Genomic DNA, 16,538 nt, shown 5'->3' on the forward strand with positions numbered 1-16,538 from the left:
GGGGTCAGGGATTAAACCTGCAAGCCTGGTATATGCCCTTGACTGGGAATCAAACCTGTGACTTTTGGTTGGTGTGAGGGCTGATGCTCTAACCACTGAGAACACAGGCTAGAACTTCCTTTAAAGTTTTGAGTCAATTTATGAAAAGGTAGAACTGCTAATTACAGCCTTCTTCTTCCTTGTTTTTCCCCACTATACATACAGATTTGTGCAACCAAGACTAGTGCCTGACAATGTGTCAAATTTCAACATTTATTGTCTCATTTAATCCCTGGAGCAGCTTTTATTACTCCCATTTCATAGGTGAGAAAATTGGGCTTAGACCATTTAAATCATTTCACAAAGCCCAGAAAGCTCCTCATTAGAGGAAATTGGTCTTAAACCCAAGATAAAGACATGTAGGCTCAGACTTGTATTCACAGTCCATTCGGTATCAAAGGACTTGCTGTGGACACCGTCCACCATTGCTCACATTACCCAGAAGGGATCTCCTGGCTGGGGCAGATAACTTATTGCCTTGCAACTTTCTTATACCTTGGGTTGACCTGGCATATATTCCTACCAGATCACTATACATGGAATTGTCCCTCCTTCATAGTTTATGAAACTCTGACCCCATATGTGGTTGTATGTAGCAATGGGACCGTTGGCAGGTAATTAAGTTTAGAGAGGGTCATAGGGCAGGGCCCTCATGATGGGATTATTGTTCTATCCAAAGAGACACCAAACAGCGCTCCCTTTGCCTCCAGTCCCTCCTTCTCTCCCCCTGAGTGCACTGAGGAAAGATCATATGAGGACACAGAAGGGAGGAGGCTAACCACAGCCAAAGAGAGGCTCTCACCAACAACCACCCTGCTGGCTCCTTGATTTGGATTTCTGGTTTCCAGAACTGTGAGAAATAAATTCCTATTTTCTAATCCGCCCAGTCTCTGGTGCTCTGTCAGGGCAGTCCAAGCTGACAGAGACAGAGACAGAGACAGAGACCAGTGCATGCTCACAGCGGTGTATGCAGCAGAAGCCCTAGGAAGGTATGGTTTCCTGAGTTATCCAACCTATACCTCACACTGGCCCCCCTCTCAGCACCACCTCTCTCGGTTCACTCCACAGTCTCAGATCAGCCTTCACCTAAGCCATTAGCCCCAGAGGCAGCTCAGATGGAGCCTGCTGCCCACGGGGCAGCTTTCATGCACCATTAGCTTCCTAAACAGGAGGCCAGCCTTCAGACTGACCTTGGCCAAGAAAGTCCATTAGCTATGGCCCGAGGCTTGCCAAGCCATGAATCCAGGAGGCAGGCTGGAGAAACACTCCAGAGTGTGATGAATGTCAGGGTCCTGAGCCTGCCCCCCTCCCCTTCTCCTCTGCAGCCCATTCAGAGCTGGGGTTGGGATAGCAAGCAGCTTATTCCCAAGCAATTGTTTGTGTATGAGCTTTCCCTGCTGACAACTAACAGGAACATGGGATGGATAGTGTGATATTCAGCAGCTACAGGTCATAAGCAGGAGGCTCTCCCTGTGTCCAGAGCACCTGTGTGACAGTTCTCCATGGACCTCTCTGATTTCCTCCACTTAATAATCTTATGCATGTCTTCTAAATGCATTTTCAGTTGTGTGACCTCTTTCATTCCTCTCCCCCGCCCCTTCCCACTGCCCGCCACCCATTAAGCAAGCCCAGGTATTGCATATACCTTAGGTAAATGAAAACAGAGAGGCCTGAATATGGCTATTCATTGTTCATGATAGCAATACCTTTCTTAAATTTTTTAAAATATGTACAGAACAAATAATAGCTAGAATATAGGGTTTGAGCTCTCAAAATAATAAAAGTGTATAAAGCAGACTACCTATAAAATAGTAGGGAAGGTTGGGCCTGTGTGCAAGTTTGGTTGCTTACTCTACCTAAAAACATTTGCATTCAGTTTATAATAGACAACATGTGATTCTAGGCAAATGAAACACATATGTAAGTCCAGATGTGGCTGTTGGTTTTCCAGTTTGTGATCCTGTAAGTCAAACAGATTATGATACATCATATTATAAATATTATGCAGCAGTTTGAATGGAGTAAATCCTAATGTTTTGACATGAAAAAATTCTACAACACATACTGTTAACAAGAAGATATAGAACAGTACAACACATCAATTGGTGTGTTCAATATGCTCTCCAATTGGGGATCAAACTGCAAGCCCAGTATGTGCCCTGACCGGGAATCAAATCTGCAATATTTTTGGGTGCATGGGACAACACTCAACCAACTGAGCCACACTGACTGGGCAGGAAAAGTCTTGAGAGACTTTTTTCTTTCTCTGGATTATTTGAATTTTTCATTGAGAATGTATCCATGTATTACTTGTCAAATTGAACATGTATTTAAAATAAGATATAAATAAAGCTATCCAGGTCCTCAATATTAATAAGGAACTTTATAGGAATATTGGCTTTTAATCATTCAAGAAGAGACTGAAAACAGTTTTCTTACCCACTCATATCTGTATTTATAGAGATACAGAGTAGAAGATGACACAGAGCATATGGTACAATAGGGAGTGGTAGGGCTTTTGGCCAATGGGAGATATATCATATTTCACTTATGGTTTACAGTTCTACATATTAGATACTTCTTTGAAAAGCAAGTAGTGAGAGTTACTGGACCCTCCATATACTGCATTGGGATTGATTGTATTATAGTCATGATTATGTTAGATCCACTTCCAATAAACTCAGGGCTGGTTTAGGAAGGTGGCACTAACAGAGTTCAGGCCTGTCTGTGATCCACCGTGGCATCTGAGGCAGCCAGGATGGACTGTAGAGGTAGCCAGTGGAGTGAGGGCTCTTTAAGGCCTGCAGGTGCCAGGCTAAGGTGTTTGGCTTTTATCTTGTCAGCAGCAGCAGCCATCAGAGGGCCTCCCGCGGGGGCTGACATGATTAGAGCCACGTTTGAGGTGGCCGTTCTGTGGAACAGTGCAAGGCACACAGGGATGCAGAAAACTCCTGGCAGGACGCCCCTTAATGCTTTGTGCCAGTGGTTTCCCTTTCCTTTAATCATTTCCTTCCTCTTTGCTATGCTTGTTTGAAATTGCAAAGGCCAACATGAAGGGTTTCCTCCTCGCTTGTGCTAGGAAGTTGGTATGTGTAGCTCAGCGCCATCTCGCCTGCCACTTTTTCAGATGGGGAAACTGAGCTTTCTTCTCCTGAGGCCATACTAGGGAGGGTCAGAGACAGGGCCTAAACCCAGGTCAGACTCCAAAACTGCCTTCAAAGTCTACCCAGGGATTCTGCTCACACAATGAAGAGATGGTTTCCCTCCTGGGATTTCCCACAAGTTAATAGACATCAGGACTGAGTTCATTGTAGAGGGGCAGCCTCTGCTCATGCAAACCCAGTCAGTCTCCTCTACAGGAGACTGAGATGTTCAAATACCATCTGGGCTCCGTTGTCCTAAACTCTCCAGTCTTCTGTGCTGAGCATGTTGGGGTACAACTCTCTTACTTTTGTGAAGATAGGGGGTCAACGGGTCTTTTTTGTTTGCATGAGATAGAAACAACTCAAAATAGCTTAAGGATACCATTGCATTTTATTAGCTCATTCAACAGATCGAGCTCACTTTACATGGATCCAAATAAGAATCAAATCTTACTTCTCTGACAAGTAGAAGAGCAGGGAAAGGAACCCAGGTCTCTATGATTAAATGAAGGCCTAGGCCCAGCAGCAATCCCATGCAAAAATCCAGGAACACAGTAATTTTCTTGGTTCCCTGGCTGGATGTCACCCCATTCTGATCTCATTGAGTGATGACATTCTTTGCCTTCCTCTCCTCTCATCCCCTCCCCTCCTCCAGGATTAAAGGCAGGGTGTTCCCAGGGCTGTGCTGATGATGCCAAAGTGCCCTGCCAGGCAGAAGATGGAGTAATCATATTCCTCCTCACACACTACCCTGTTAGGCCTTCAGATTTGTGTCCACATCCACAAATGGCACCGCTGTTATTTGCTGTTAGTGTCACCTAAATTCCAAGTAGAGAGGCCTGTGAGGATGCTATTCATGAATCTGGGAGATTGCTTCTATGGATAGTTTTTAAAATGAAAGCATTAAATCCTCATGCTCTATAGTCAAACATATGGTTTTTGCAAGTCTGCCTAGTTGTCTTGAGGTTAGATGAGTTTTTTTGTGTGTTTTAAAAAATATATATTTTATTGATTTTTTTTTTTTACAGAGAGGAAGAGAGAGGGATAGAGAGTTAGAAATCAATGAGAGAGAAACATCGATAAGCTGCCTCTTGCACACCCCGCACTGGGGATGCACCCGCAACCAAGGTACATGCCCTTGCCCAGAATCAAACCTGAGACCCTTCAGTCTGCAGGCAGATGCTCTATCCACTGAGCCAAATCTGTTTCGGCTAGACGAGTTTTTTTTATGAAAAGATCCAACCCAGAACAGCACCAACATGGAGTCTTGCTCTTTCTACCAATCCTCCTTCCATCTTGCCTCCTTTCTCAGCGATGGGAGGACATCTCAGGAGGATGCAGAGCTTCCCTGTTACTCTCAGGCATGTGAACCCCAGTCTAGCTCAGTGTGAAACCTCAATCCCTTAGACAATCTAATGTTCCCTCCCTCATGCCCCAAACTGTGTTGGCCAAGCTTTGATCAGAGGGATTAGTTGGGAGAATGAGTGGTCTTCTCTTTCCTGCCCTATTATCCTTTTAGTTTTCTGGTTTTAATGGCTCTGTCACTGAGCATATGGATTAGAGAAAAAAAGCAAATTCCTTTTACTTGAACACACAACCAATTAGTTCACCTGGTATCAGTGCTGATTATCTGACCAATACCAATGGCCATGGGTGCTCTCTGCATGGAAAGTGTCCAAATGCTGGCACTGGTAGTTTTTGTGGAGCCCTGTGGGTACAGACCTCCTATAATTATCAGGGACATCCAAGCTATGATAACAAATAGAACCCATTTTATAATGGCTCACTACAATGGATATTCAACTCTTGCTCACATAACAGTTCTAGGTGGCCAGCTCTCTTCCACATGATCATTCAGGGACCCAGGCTGAGAGAGGACCTCCCCTCTTTAATATGTGGCTCCCAAAGTCACCATGGCCCTCTTCATCCCCACCAGCAAGGAGGCAAATACATGGAGGAACCAAGAGTGGGTATATTTTTATGGACCAAAATAAAAAGTGGCATCATTTCAGCTCACATTCTATTGGCTGGAATGTGACCACCTATAATGGCAAGGGGGGTTGGGCATGGAGTCAAGCTGTATGTCAAGAGGTGATTGTTTTGGAGAATAGAGCTATCAGTCCTAGCTACATCTCACTGCAGCACCACCTTGCCTGATATCCCTCTACATGGTTCCCTGATAGAAAATCCACCTCCACTCAACCTCTTCTAATTCTCCTAGTGATATGATCCTGGTGGTATAATGCAATCTCTTGATACTGAGGTCCTTTCACCTTGCATCTGGCCCTTCTGGGTGCCCTGGTCATATGGCTTAAACCCAGCCCTTCCACAGTATCCTCTTGGCCCTCAGGAAAGTAGCAGGTCCTTTTGCAATAGCAAAGCAGAGACCCAATGCTTTCTACCCAATTTTCTTCTCTCCCTGCCCTGCTCAAATAATCAGAAAAGGGAATACATGGAGGAACATGAGTGGGTGGTTTTTATGGACCAGAACCAGAAATGGCATCATTTCAGCACACATTTTACTGGCTGAAGCTCAGTCTCAAAGCCACCTATAATGACAAAGGGGGGTTGGACATGGAGTCAAGCTGCATGTCAGAGAGAAGATAATTTTGGAGAACAGAACTAGAAGGTCTGGCCTCATCTCATATCATATCAGCAAAGAAGCTGCAGGAGCAGACTGAATCCTATTCTTGCTGGCTTCCCAAGACCTACACAAGATTCCCTTGGAGCTCAGCTCTTCAGGTTAACACTGATAATCCGCTCTCCTGGAATCCTGTCTGATCTTCTGCTTGTATATCTAGTCAATATTGCTAATAGCAGACCTGGCTTGTGCCCTCTCAAAGAGCCCTGAGGAGGTATTTGAACCCCATGATGTTTCAAGTGTAAGAAACACTGAATTCCTTTGTCTCCAGTTAGGGTCCTAGTGTCTTATTCTGGGACAACTGGAAACAAACAGCACCCTTGACCAAAAGGGCCAGCCAACAGTTGTGTACTCTTCTGTAAGTTGAGTCAGTTCTCTACTTGAACTAACCAGGTCATTTTCACTGTGTACATAGAATACCTTAAAGTCCTGTCAATAAAGACTGGAAAAGCAGAAGTTTGGGTTGTAGAATAAGATAAGTGGGATACCTGTGACTCAGCAGCTGGGTAGGTTTGGGGTCACCTCCCTTGTCTGAGAGCATCAAACTCCTTGTAAACTGGGACCGGGGAACCTTCCCCATGGTGGTGATTCCAGATGGTGACCTGGAATCACAGGTCATCTCTTCAATAGGAAACTCTAGCATCCCCAGCGTCCTATCTGCGATGTCTCATTCCCCGGACACAGACACTCTCGGCACAGTTGTAGAGTCATGCCCTGGGTTTAAAATCTGCTTCTGCCACTTTCTTGGGCACAAGTGGTCCTTGAAAGTGGCCACACATTCTTTTGGTGCTTCTTGCACTGAGAGGTGGGGTCTATGTTCCAGCCTTGAATCTGGGTAGGCTCTAAAACTGTCCGATTTGGATGACAGGAGGGGTGATGGGCCTGTTTGGGGCCCAGCTTTAAAACACTAGCTGCTTCCTCTATTGCCCAGTGGAGCCCCGTCTAGACACCCACAGTTGCACATTGGGGATCTGACTTGTGAGATCGTCACGCTGGAAGGGCCACATTTAAAAATATATATATATATTTTATTGATTTGTTTTTACAGAGAGGAAGGAAGAGGGAGAGAGAGTTAGAAACATCGATGAGAGAGAAACATCAATCAGCTGCCTCCTACACAACCCCTACTGGGGATGTGCCCGCAACCAAAGTACATGCCCTTGACCGGAATCGAACCCAGGACCTTTCAGTCAGCAGGCCAACACTCTATCCACTGAGCCACACCAGTCAGGGCAAAGGCCACATTTTGGTGCTTTGATTGATAGTGCCAGCTGAGCCAAAGCCTGCAGCTTCCCTGGCCAGTGCATCAGCCATCTTAGACCCTCAGGGCAGTCCATCTGCTAACTGAATGCCACATAGAAACCTCAATCAGCCCATGTCCAGCATGCCCTGCCTGGATTCCTGACCCATGAAACCTGGAGCTGTAATAAATGGTTGCTGTTTTGAGCCACTAAGTTTTAGGGTTCTTTTAGACACAGCAATAGGTGATCACAACTAAAGTACTTATCCTCTCTATCCCTGTCAGCTTATATTTATAAAATGAAAATATAGTACATTTTTACAAGATTGTTCTAGGAATTAGGAAATAATATGTTCAAAGTGCCTGCATGGCTCCTGACACACGGTGAGCGGTTCTATCTCTCCTTTCACAGACCATCAGCACCCGGGCTGCTCTTCCTGCGTTTCCATGGGCAACGGTCATGATGGACTGTCAAGTGATGGTTTTCAGAGCCCTCAATCTGAATTCTAGCCGGTAAAATGTGAATGGGCTGTTCAGGAGTGAGATGCATCTGGGTTTGTAAATCCCTGCCCTGCCACTAATAAGCTGTGCCCAGGCCCAGGGGAAAACTACTTTCTCTCTGAGCCTCAGTTTCCTCCTTTAGAAAATGGACACAGGGCCTATCTCCTTGCCTGTTTGGTGTGGGTTCAGTCAGCATGTCTGGCCTAGCATTGGAGATGGAGAATGAACAGCTGTCATCTTGGTTAGTTTGACATAGTAACTGGAATAGTGGCATCAGTCCTAGCACCCGGTATTGTGAGCTCCCCTGGCATTTAGTAGAGCAGCTTGGGAACAGGCCCCTACAGGGGTGTTTCTGAGGGCTGGGCAGCCCCCCTCTCCTCCCATCCAGCCCCTCTATTCTAGCCCAGGACTTGGTTCCAGCTGCTGAGCTGCTGGGACTCAGCCTAGCTTCTCTAATGTGAGTGTAAAAAAGAAAAGAGCCCATTCATAGATGCTACTCACCACCTCCCTCCCCCAAATTCCATAGGCCACAGACGTGTCCAATAAACAAGTGTCTCTTAAAATTCTAGAAGAATGCACAAGGTTTCTCTTAATAACTCGCGCTGTCAGAAAGGCCATGTTTACATGCACTTGTTTCAAAATTCTGGCATCTTGTGACTTAATAGTTTTGTGTATGTTGTTGAACAACTGCTCCAGGTCTGTCTTGCAGATGAGCCAGAGGCTCTGGGGGAGGGAGAGGAACAGTAAAGCTGCCCATCCTGGGGAGGCAGAGCAGGGAGGGGCAGACCAGTCCCTGCCCTTGGCTTGCCCTTGACGCCAGTGTATTAGGAAGGTTAAAGTAGTTACAGCCCTGGGTTGATGGGTGTCTGAGCTGTGACGAGCCCATCAGTCACTCTGACATGTGCTGGAAAACACGGAGAGATTGCAAACATTATCGGAAGCTTAATTATGAGGCAGAGAGGAGCTGAGTTGGTGTGCGAGGGAGTGCTGGGGCCTCCTGGTCCTTTCCCATTCTATCCACAATCTTTGGGAGAAGTTGCCGCCACTCCAGTCTCCTTCTTAAAGATCCCCTGTTGCTTCCTGAAGCCAGGCTACAGGATTAGAGGAGGCTCCCAGAGTGGTGCTTTCGGATTTAGCTCAGCAACCTGGAAATGTAGCCGAAGATCTTTAAGAACTCCCCTCCCTTTGACCCAGTAATTCTGCTGTATCCCTAGGACATGCTGTAAATATAACCAAAGCTTGTGGCACAAAATTGTTCTGTAAGAAAAAATAATAATGAGTTGGAAACAACCTAGTTGTCCAACAATGAGGGATTGACCTGGTGAGCCTAGCCAAGCCCTCTCCTTGGACAACTTACTGTATAACTACTAAAGCGGTGGTCAAGCCAAGTTTGAAATAACATGAGGAATGCTTATTTTAAGGGGGGAAAACAGGATACAAATAACATACTACACAATCTCAATTATGGTAACATGTGACTAGAAGAAACCAGGAGAAGGGGATGGTAAAAATTAAGTATTTTTCTTTGGGAGGCCAAACTGGATATTTCATTTTCTTCTCTCTTCTGTACTTTCCAAGTTTGCTCTAGTCAACCAATGAGCAGAAAGCAGTTGTGCAAACACCATCTAGTTCCTGCCAGTCCTTTCGAATATTCTACCCACTTTCCCAATGATATCCTCTCCCGGGACCAGTATACCCGAGAGCAAAGTGGGGCTGTGTGGCTCTGAATGGCACACAGCAGAGATGAGGAACTAACATTAGTTCTGTGCATGTCACATGTCAGCCTGTGCTGTGAGATTTATTTACACTCACTCAGCCCCCAAAGCCTGCCACGTAGGAGTATCATCACCCTTTCATCAGTGTTGTGAGGATTAAAAGCCTGAATAGGTTAGGGAAATTTCTAGATCAATTAAGGGTCAAGGTAGGGATGTGTAAGCTCAGGCTGGCGGGACTCTAAAACCTGTTCCTTTCCTTCCTTCACTGTCAGCCACAGGTGGTGCCTTAGCTGTAACAGACCTTCCTTTGCAAGGCCCTCTGGTAAAACTTGAGTTGCTATGGAAACATTCCTGGACACCCTCACCCCTTCCCCAGGATCTCCTTTCTTCATGGTCATAGTGCCTGAATCTTATATTTATAGATGCTTTCCCTTAGGTTAGAAAGCCATAACTCGCCTGACCACTGTGGCTCAGTAGTTGAGCATCAACCTATGAACCAAGAGGTCACCAGTTTGATTCCCAGTCAGGGCACATGCTCAGGTTGCTGGGGGGGAGGGCGGGGGCCGGGGGGAGGGGGGGTCAATCCCCAGCAGGGGGCGTGTAGGAGACAGCTGCTGGATGTTTCTATCTCTCTATGCCTCTCCTTTCTTTCTTTCTCTAAAAATCAATAAAACATATTTTTTAAAAAGCTGTAACTCCTAGCCTCTGCTTATAATGCTGGGAGAGGTAACAGCATGAGGCCTGGACAAGAGTGGGGCAGAGGCTGGGGAAAGCACAGGCTGACCTGGGGTGTTGTTATGCTGGGAGGCTTAGCTTCAGACAAACCACTTTGCTTAAGCCCCCCCACCCCCACCCCACTCCCTTCACTTCTTGACAGGCCTGCCTAAGAGCACCCCCTCAACACTCATTTGCATAATATTCTGTCCAGGTCCAGGTCCTGCTCTGAGAGAACTAACCCCTGCAGAGAGGGAGGGCCTTTGGGCAGGAGGAACAACTGCAGGGCAGAAGTTCAGGACATGGACATGGTGTGGGAAGGCCAGGGGGTTTTATGCATAATGTTATACATAATAAAGAAAAGTTACAATTAACTCAGGATTATCCTGTGGGCTCTGAAAAACACTCTGCTCTCGGCATTTTTAAACATCACCTCAATCCTCATCACAGCTCTATGATGCAAATGCTCATTGCCCTCAATTTTTTAAAAATATATTTTTCGATTTTTTTTGCCCCCCTCCTTCCCTCCCACACATCCCCTCCCTCCCCAGAGTTTTCTGTCCATTGGTTGTACTTATATGCATATATAAAAGTCCTTCGGTTGATCTATTATCTCCCCCAGATCTTCCTCCCCTCCCCGCTGTAATTTGACAGTCTACTTGTTGATATACTGTCTCTATATCTATCTTTTGGTTCATCAGTTTATAATGTTCTTTATCATCCACAAATGAGTGAGGTCATGTGGTGTTTCTCTTTCATTGATTGGCTTATTTCACTCAGCATGATGTTCTCCAGTTCCATCCAGATTGCTGCAAATGATGAGAATTCCTTCTTTTTTATGGCAGCATAGTATTCCATTGTATAGATGTACCATGGTTTTTGGATCCAATCATCTGCTGACGGGCACTTAGGCTGTTTCCAAATTCTGGCTATTGTAGATTGTGCTGCTATGAACATAGGGGTGCATATATCCTTTCTGATTGGTGTTTCTAGTTTCTTGGGATATATTCCTAGAAGTGGGATTACTGGGTCAAATGGGAGTTCCATTTTCAGTTTTTTGAGGAAACTCCACACTGTTCTCCACAGTGGTTGCACCAGTCTGCATTCCCACCAGCAGTGCACGAGAGTTCCTTTTTCTCTGCAACCTCGCCAACACTTGTCGTTTGTTGACTTGTTGATGTTGGCCATTCTGACAGGTGTGAGATGGTACCGCATTGTTGTTTTGATTTGCATCTCTCGGACAATTAGTGACTTTGAGCATGTTTTCATGTGCCTTTTATTGCCCTCAATTTTGAAAACCGTTGGTCAGAGAGGGGAAGCAATTAGCCCCAAACGGTCTGGCCTATAAGTGGCAGAATGGGGATCTGAACTCAGAGGGGTCCGTTAGAGCTCTGCTCTCCCCACACAATTTGGAAATATTTGCAAACCCGCTGCCTGGGCAGGACACCTGCCTCCTACTCACTGCTCCCAGCCACAGGCAGTCCTAAAGCACTGCACACGGACCCCAAGCTGCGGTAGCTCTGCCACCCCTGAATGCACATGCTCAATGACTCTTTTTAAAAGGACATAGTACTTATGGAGCCAAAATGAAAAGGACAGCGTGAAAGAATGCTCAGGACCTCTGACGACACAGAGATCACATAATTTATGTCCTGAAGGGCCCGTCTGCTCTCCCCACTGCAAATCTCAAAATTGAGGAGCAGCTCGGGTAATTACTACAGCTGGGCTGGACCCTCTGTTGACAGCTCGCTTTTCTTATTACCTGGTCCTGCTTGGGGAATACTGGGTGTTTCATCTCTGGTGGCAGGGCTGCAGGGTTAGGACATCCCTGGTAGAGTGGAGACTGCCTCCAAAAACACATGGGGAAATTAAGGAGGAGGGGAGTCCTGGGGGCAGGTCCTTGGGTAAGAAGAACCTGCAGCTGGCGTTTGAAGGTTAAAAACAAAGCGCCCACCGTGTGCTCTGGACGAGCAGCTCATTGTTTAGAGGCCCTATCAGTGGGCAATGATCTATCAAATTGGTCTAAATGGACACATATCCCTCTTGCCTTGTATGGCACATAAGCTAGAGTCATAATTATAGCTATCTGAGGGCAGGTCCACAAGCAAAGTGAGCAGAAAAGGAGGATGAAGAAGGACTGAAGAGGGGGAGGTGGGCTGCATAGGAAATCTGGAAGGACAGATAAGGGAAGGTTTCAATGGCCACAGCTCGGCATGGTTCAGGAGCCACACCCAATGTCACCCTGCAGCCAGGTTGCACACCTGCTGGGCCAGCCTCTGCAAGTCACCTTCTCTCCCATGCGGAGCTGGCTGCCTCCCTGCCTGGTAGCCCCAGTCTGAACCCACACCTGCTTTTGGGAGAAGATGGTGGGTGAATAAAAGAGAGGTCAGGCATTGCACTCACCTGCTTAAGTTCAACCTCAGTCCTGCCCCTTACCATTGTTGTGAGCTGAGGCAAGTTGCCTAACCTCTCTGTGCCCCAGTTTCCTCATCTGTTAAATAATGACCATGCATAGTTCTTCAAGGAGGAAAGGTGGTCACACACATACAGCATTTAGGACAGTCCTTGGTGCCAAGAAGAGATGCAATGCGTTGTCTCCTATCGTCACGCATCAGTATTACTGTTATTACCGTGTCCCCTGCTGCCACTACTGCTGCTACATGGTTAAAAAACTGACACAGTACTTAGCACACAAGATGCTACTAGTACTTGGTATTTTTTGTTCATTTCCTATTTTTCCTTTCTCTAAATAATGCCAAAGCATGAAGGAATGGAGTTACTGGATCAAAGGACATGAGAGTGAGTGTGTGTGTGTGTGTGTGTGTGTGTCTGCCTGTGTGTGTGTGTGTGTGTGTGTGCGTGTGCGCGCGCGCGCGCACGTGCACGAGCATGTTCGTGTGTATCACATGTTCTAATATACATAGTGAGGGCATTATTACCTTCCTGGCAGGTAATTTTCACTCCTGACTGCCTCTTTCCTGCCCTCCAGGCCTACCCTCTGGGAGAGAGCTCAGATCCGTTGACTGACCTCCATTCCTCATGCTTAGGCCATCCTCTCTTGTCCAGGGAAGAGAGATGTGACCAACTAACCAGTCAGTCCCACCCCCCTCGTGGCCACGGAGGCTGCAGATCCCCCACCTGAGTTCAGAGTAAACAGGATTACCTGAGGTGATGGGAACTGGAGGAGACAGAAGGTGTTTCAAAACTTAATCAAAAATTAATTAGAAAAAGAAACAAGCCAAAGGACAAACATCTGTGAGCTGAGGATGTGCAGAGGCAAACAAACCCGACAGACAAGCTCCGTGGGAGTGAGGAGCGGGTCCTGCAGGGAGGAGCTGGGTGGCAGCCTCCGAGTTTACTCTTCGGAACAGATGACAGGGCAGGCCTAGCTCACAGACACGGAGGAGGGGTCAGGTGGCCCGGGATCACAGAGGCGACGGGAAACCCTGTGTCGCGAGATGCTAATGAATAATCATCGGAACACAGGCTAGCTGATGCCTCTGAGTGAGGAGGGGCCAAGCACACGAGAGAAGGCTCCTGAGGTCCTCAGACTAGGCCTCACCTGCCCCACATCTGCCTTTCAGACAGGATTAGTGGTGATGGATCTTCCAGGCTCAGGAAACCAAGCCTGAGAAGCACGTAAGATGGAAATCAGAGGGACCTGGCCACCCAGAGGGCCCTGCCCTGTGGACTTGGTATGCCTTTCAGGAGGCCTGGGCACCTGGAAGTGAGTTTCTATAGAAGACACTGGTGTCCCAGGAGGATCCCTCAACCAATGAGGCATCCACACCCCCCGGTGGCACAACTCTAAGACATGCCTGTGGCACTATCTCAAGTCCAGTTGGGATTGAGCCCCAGGTGCCCACATGTGACTTTATCTTCAACACACCTCCACTGGTCTCCTCACCGCCCTGTCTCACTGTTCCCTTCCCCAGCTGCTCCCCGGACCAATTCCCAAATGAGCTGTGTGCGTTCAAAGCCCTATGTTGGTGTCTGCTTCCAGGGAGTCTACAGAAGATGCAGATGTTGATGGTGGAGGGCACTGGGGTCAGAGGCTGGGCTGAGCAAGGGAAGCTGAGCACAGACTGTCTCCACACCAACAGGATCCGCATGGATACAGGGCCTCCTGATTGGGTCAGTCCCTCAGGGACCCTGGTTCCTGCCATTTCCAAGATCCATGAAACCTCTGAAATCAGGACACTACATTGTTCTTAAGGTCAGGAACCTGCTCCATGCAGGAAGCTGAAGTTTGGAAACATGGGGTAAGCCTCGTTTCTGTCTGACCCTCAGGAGACTAGAATGAACCCTACCCTCTGCTTCCTGCCGGCCAAGTACACATGTGTTCTCATGCGAATTCCTCCTCCCCTACATGGCACACTGCCATCTTTCCGACCTGGAGGCCCTGCCTTGCCCCCACCCCAATTTATGCTAATGAGCTCCTGCTCCACTCCCTCTAGCATCACCTACTCCGGAAGCCTTCTCCCTCCTCACTCCCAACTCCAAGAGTAACCAAGGCTTGCCTGCAACAATATATATTTTTTTATTAACCTCTTTTGTAACTTGTTGCTCAGGGTACAAACATTGGTTTATCCATAGTCCCCAAACAAGCCTAATCTTTAACCTGAAAACCTGAAGTTAATAAGCTTTTGGTGGTTCTTGACCCAGAATCACGTGTGTGTGTTTCTGGGGAGAAGATCAATTTCATCTGATTCTCAAAAGGTTTCCCGATCCCTGAAAATGTCACAGCCACCACTGCACTTGGCTGCAAACTCCTCGCAGATAAGAGAATGGCTTACTTCGCCTTACATCCCCAGAGGACAGCCCAGCACCTGGGCAGTCACAGGCACTTGGGTAGAGATATTAATGGAAGACATCTGGGTGTTCATTCTGAACCGAGCATTCTATGGGCCCTGACAATGCTGAGAGGTGGCTGCCGCCTCCGTGGATGGGGTGAGGAGAGCTGCTGCAGGCCCACTTCAAAGGGCTGGTGTGGGATTAGAAGGCCGGCAAGTCAGCCTCTGAGCACCAACCAGCTTCACCCAAAGTATAAAGAAAGCACGAACAATACCATCCTCCTCCTTCCCTAGAGCCCCCAGCTCTCAGGCAGCACCTAACTGCCTGGAATGAAAGGTCAGCCTCCGTAAGACCCTGAGGTGCCCACCACATGGCTCACTTCCTTTACACAGAGCACACGCTCCTACAGCCTGACACGGTCTCCCTCCTGCGGCATCTGCGAGGGCATTTCCATCCTTCGGGCCAGCAGCAGCTCATTTGAGAGCTTCAATAGTTTTTCTTACAAGTGAGGAAACTGAGGCCCAGAGTTACGTGGCCTGCCCACGGCCATGCAGTGAGTTAAGGCAGTGCTGGATGTACAATCCAGGTCCTGCTGTCCCTGGTGAAGTGCCCTTCCTCCTATTTCTCCCAGGGACAGCATCTTCACCAAGATGATGCCATGTGTTTTGTACTCTAACGAGGCTCCCTGAGCCAGAATGAAATTAAATTTCATTCCTCGAATGACTTTCCGAGAACAACCTGGCCCTTGCCTTGATTTTGAAGTCCTCTCTCCCATGTTATAATGAGGGTACTGGTGTCAGCACTCTCCTGGAAGCTGTTCTCTTCTCCGGCTTTCTGGGGATCTACAGGAGCTGGCTAAGGGGATGAGACAGACTGATGGCTGTCTGTCCGGGCTGCTCTGTATGGCCTGAGTCCTGATGCCCTAATTGCTCTATCAGGCTGTGTGCATGGCAGGCTGTTTGCAGAAACACTTCTCTTCCCAGGCTGCTCTGAAGGAAAGCCCCATCCCCAGGGAGGCAGACTGTGAGGAGCTGGAGCCTCTCAGGGCAGGAGGGGGACCTTCACACCCGCTCACTGCGCAAGGGACCAAGAGGCGGAATGTCCCTGGCATCCGAGCACTGGTGCCCAGTCCTCAAGTGAATGGGGACCACTGGGACTCTGTGCTGAGAGACGGCTGCAGGCGGTGGGCAGGAGGAAGGCTGTCGCCTTCAGACAGAGAGTGCCTGGCTCACTCTTCACTAGCTCTGCAACCCTGGGAACCCACCTAAGCCCCCACTTCCCACCCTCCTGTCCAGGGCAGGGCAGGAAGTCTTCCTCACTGGGCCATTGTGAGAAGCATACGAGACGGTTGGCACTAAGTACATACCTGAATGAAAACACAGAGGCATGCCCGTACTATGCTTAATAGAAGTTTTCTTCCCGTCCACACCTCTCCCCGCATTTTGCTCCCATTGTGTCAAGAATGGGAAGGAGAGGGAGCTGAGTATGGGCTGCCCCTCCCTCTCCCCTTCTCTCTTCTCCCTCATCCCAGATGCTGTTACTGAGCACCTGCCATCCATCGGCCACATGCACCCCGTGTGTTTCCTCACTCTATTCCTACACTAGGCTCCAAGGGTGACAGTTTCCCCTCACAGACCAGTGCCCTCCACAGGGACCCCAGTGCTGGCAGCACTCACTTCTGCACTGCCCTCGTCTTTCTACCAAACCCTGGAAACACGCTGGTGCCACCGGGAAACTGGGTCCTTAATTTA

General features: G+C 48.0%; 1 protein-coding gene across 18 annotated transcripts in view; it reads right to left on the reverse strand.

Annotated features, from left to right (window-relative positions):
- The window catches only part of RBFOX1 (RNA binding fox-1 homolog 1), a 2,022,031-nt gene that overhangs the window by 1,538,155 nt on the left and 467,338 nt on the right, over positions 1-16,538 (reverse strand). The gene's annotated exons all lie outside the window — the stretch shown is intronic.

This window comes from Pipistrellus kuhlii, unplaced genomic scaffold, assembly GCF_014108245.1.
Source record: "Pipistrellus kuhlii isolate mPipKuh1 unplaced genomic scaffold, mPipKuh1.p scaffold_m20_p_4, whole genome shotgun sequence".
In the NCBI taxonomy this organism is placed as follows: domain Eukaryota; kingdom Metazoa; phylum Chordata; class Mammalia; order Chiroptera; family Vespertilionidae; genus Pipistrellus; species Pipistrellus kuhlii.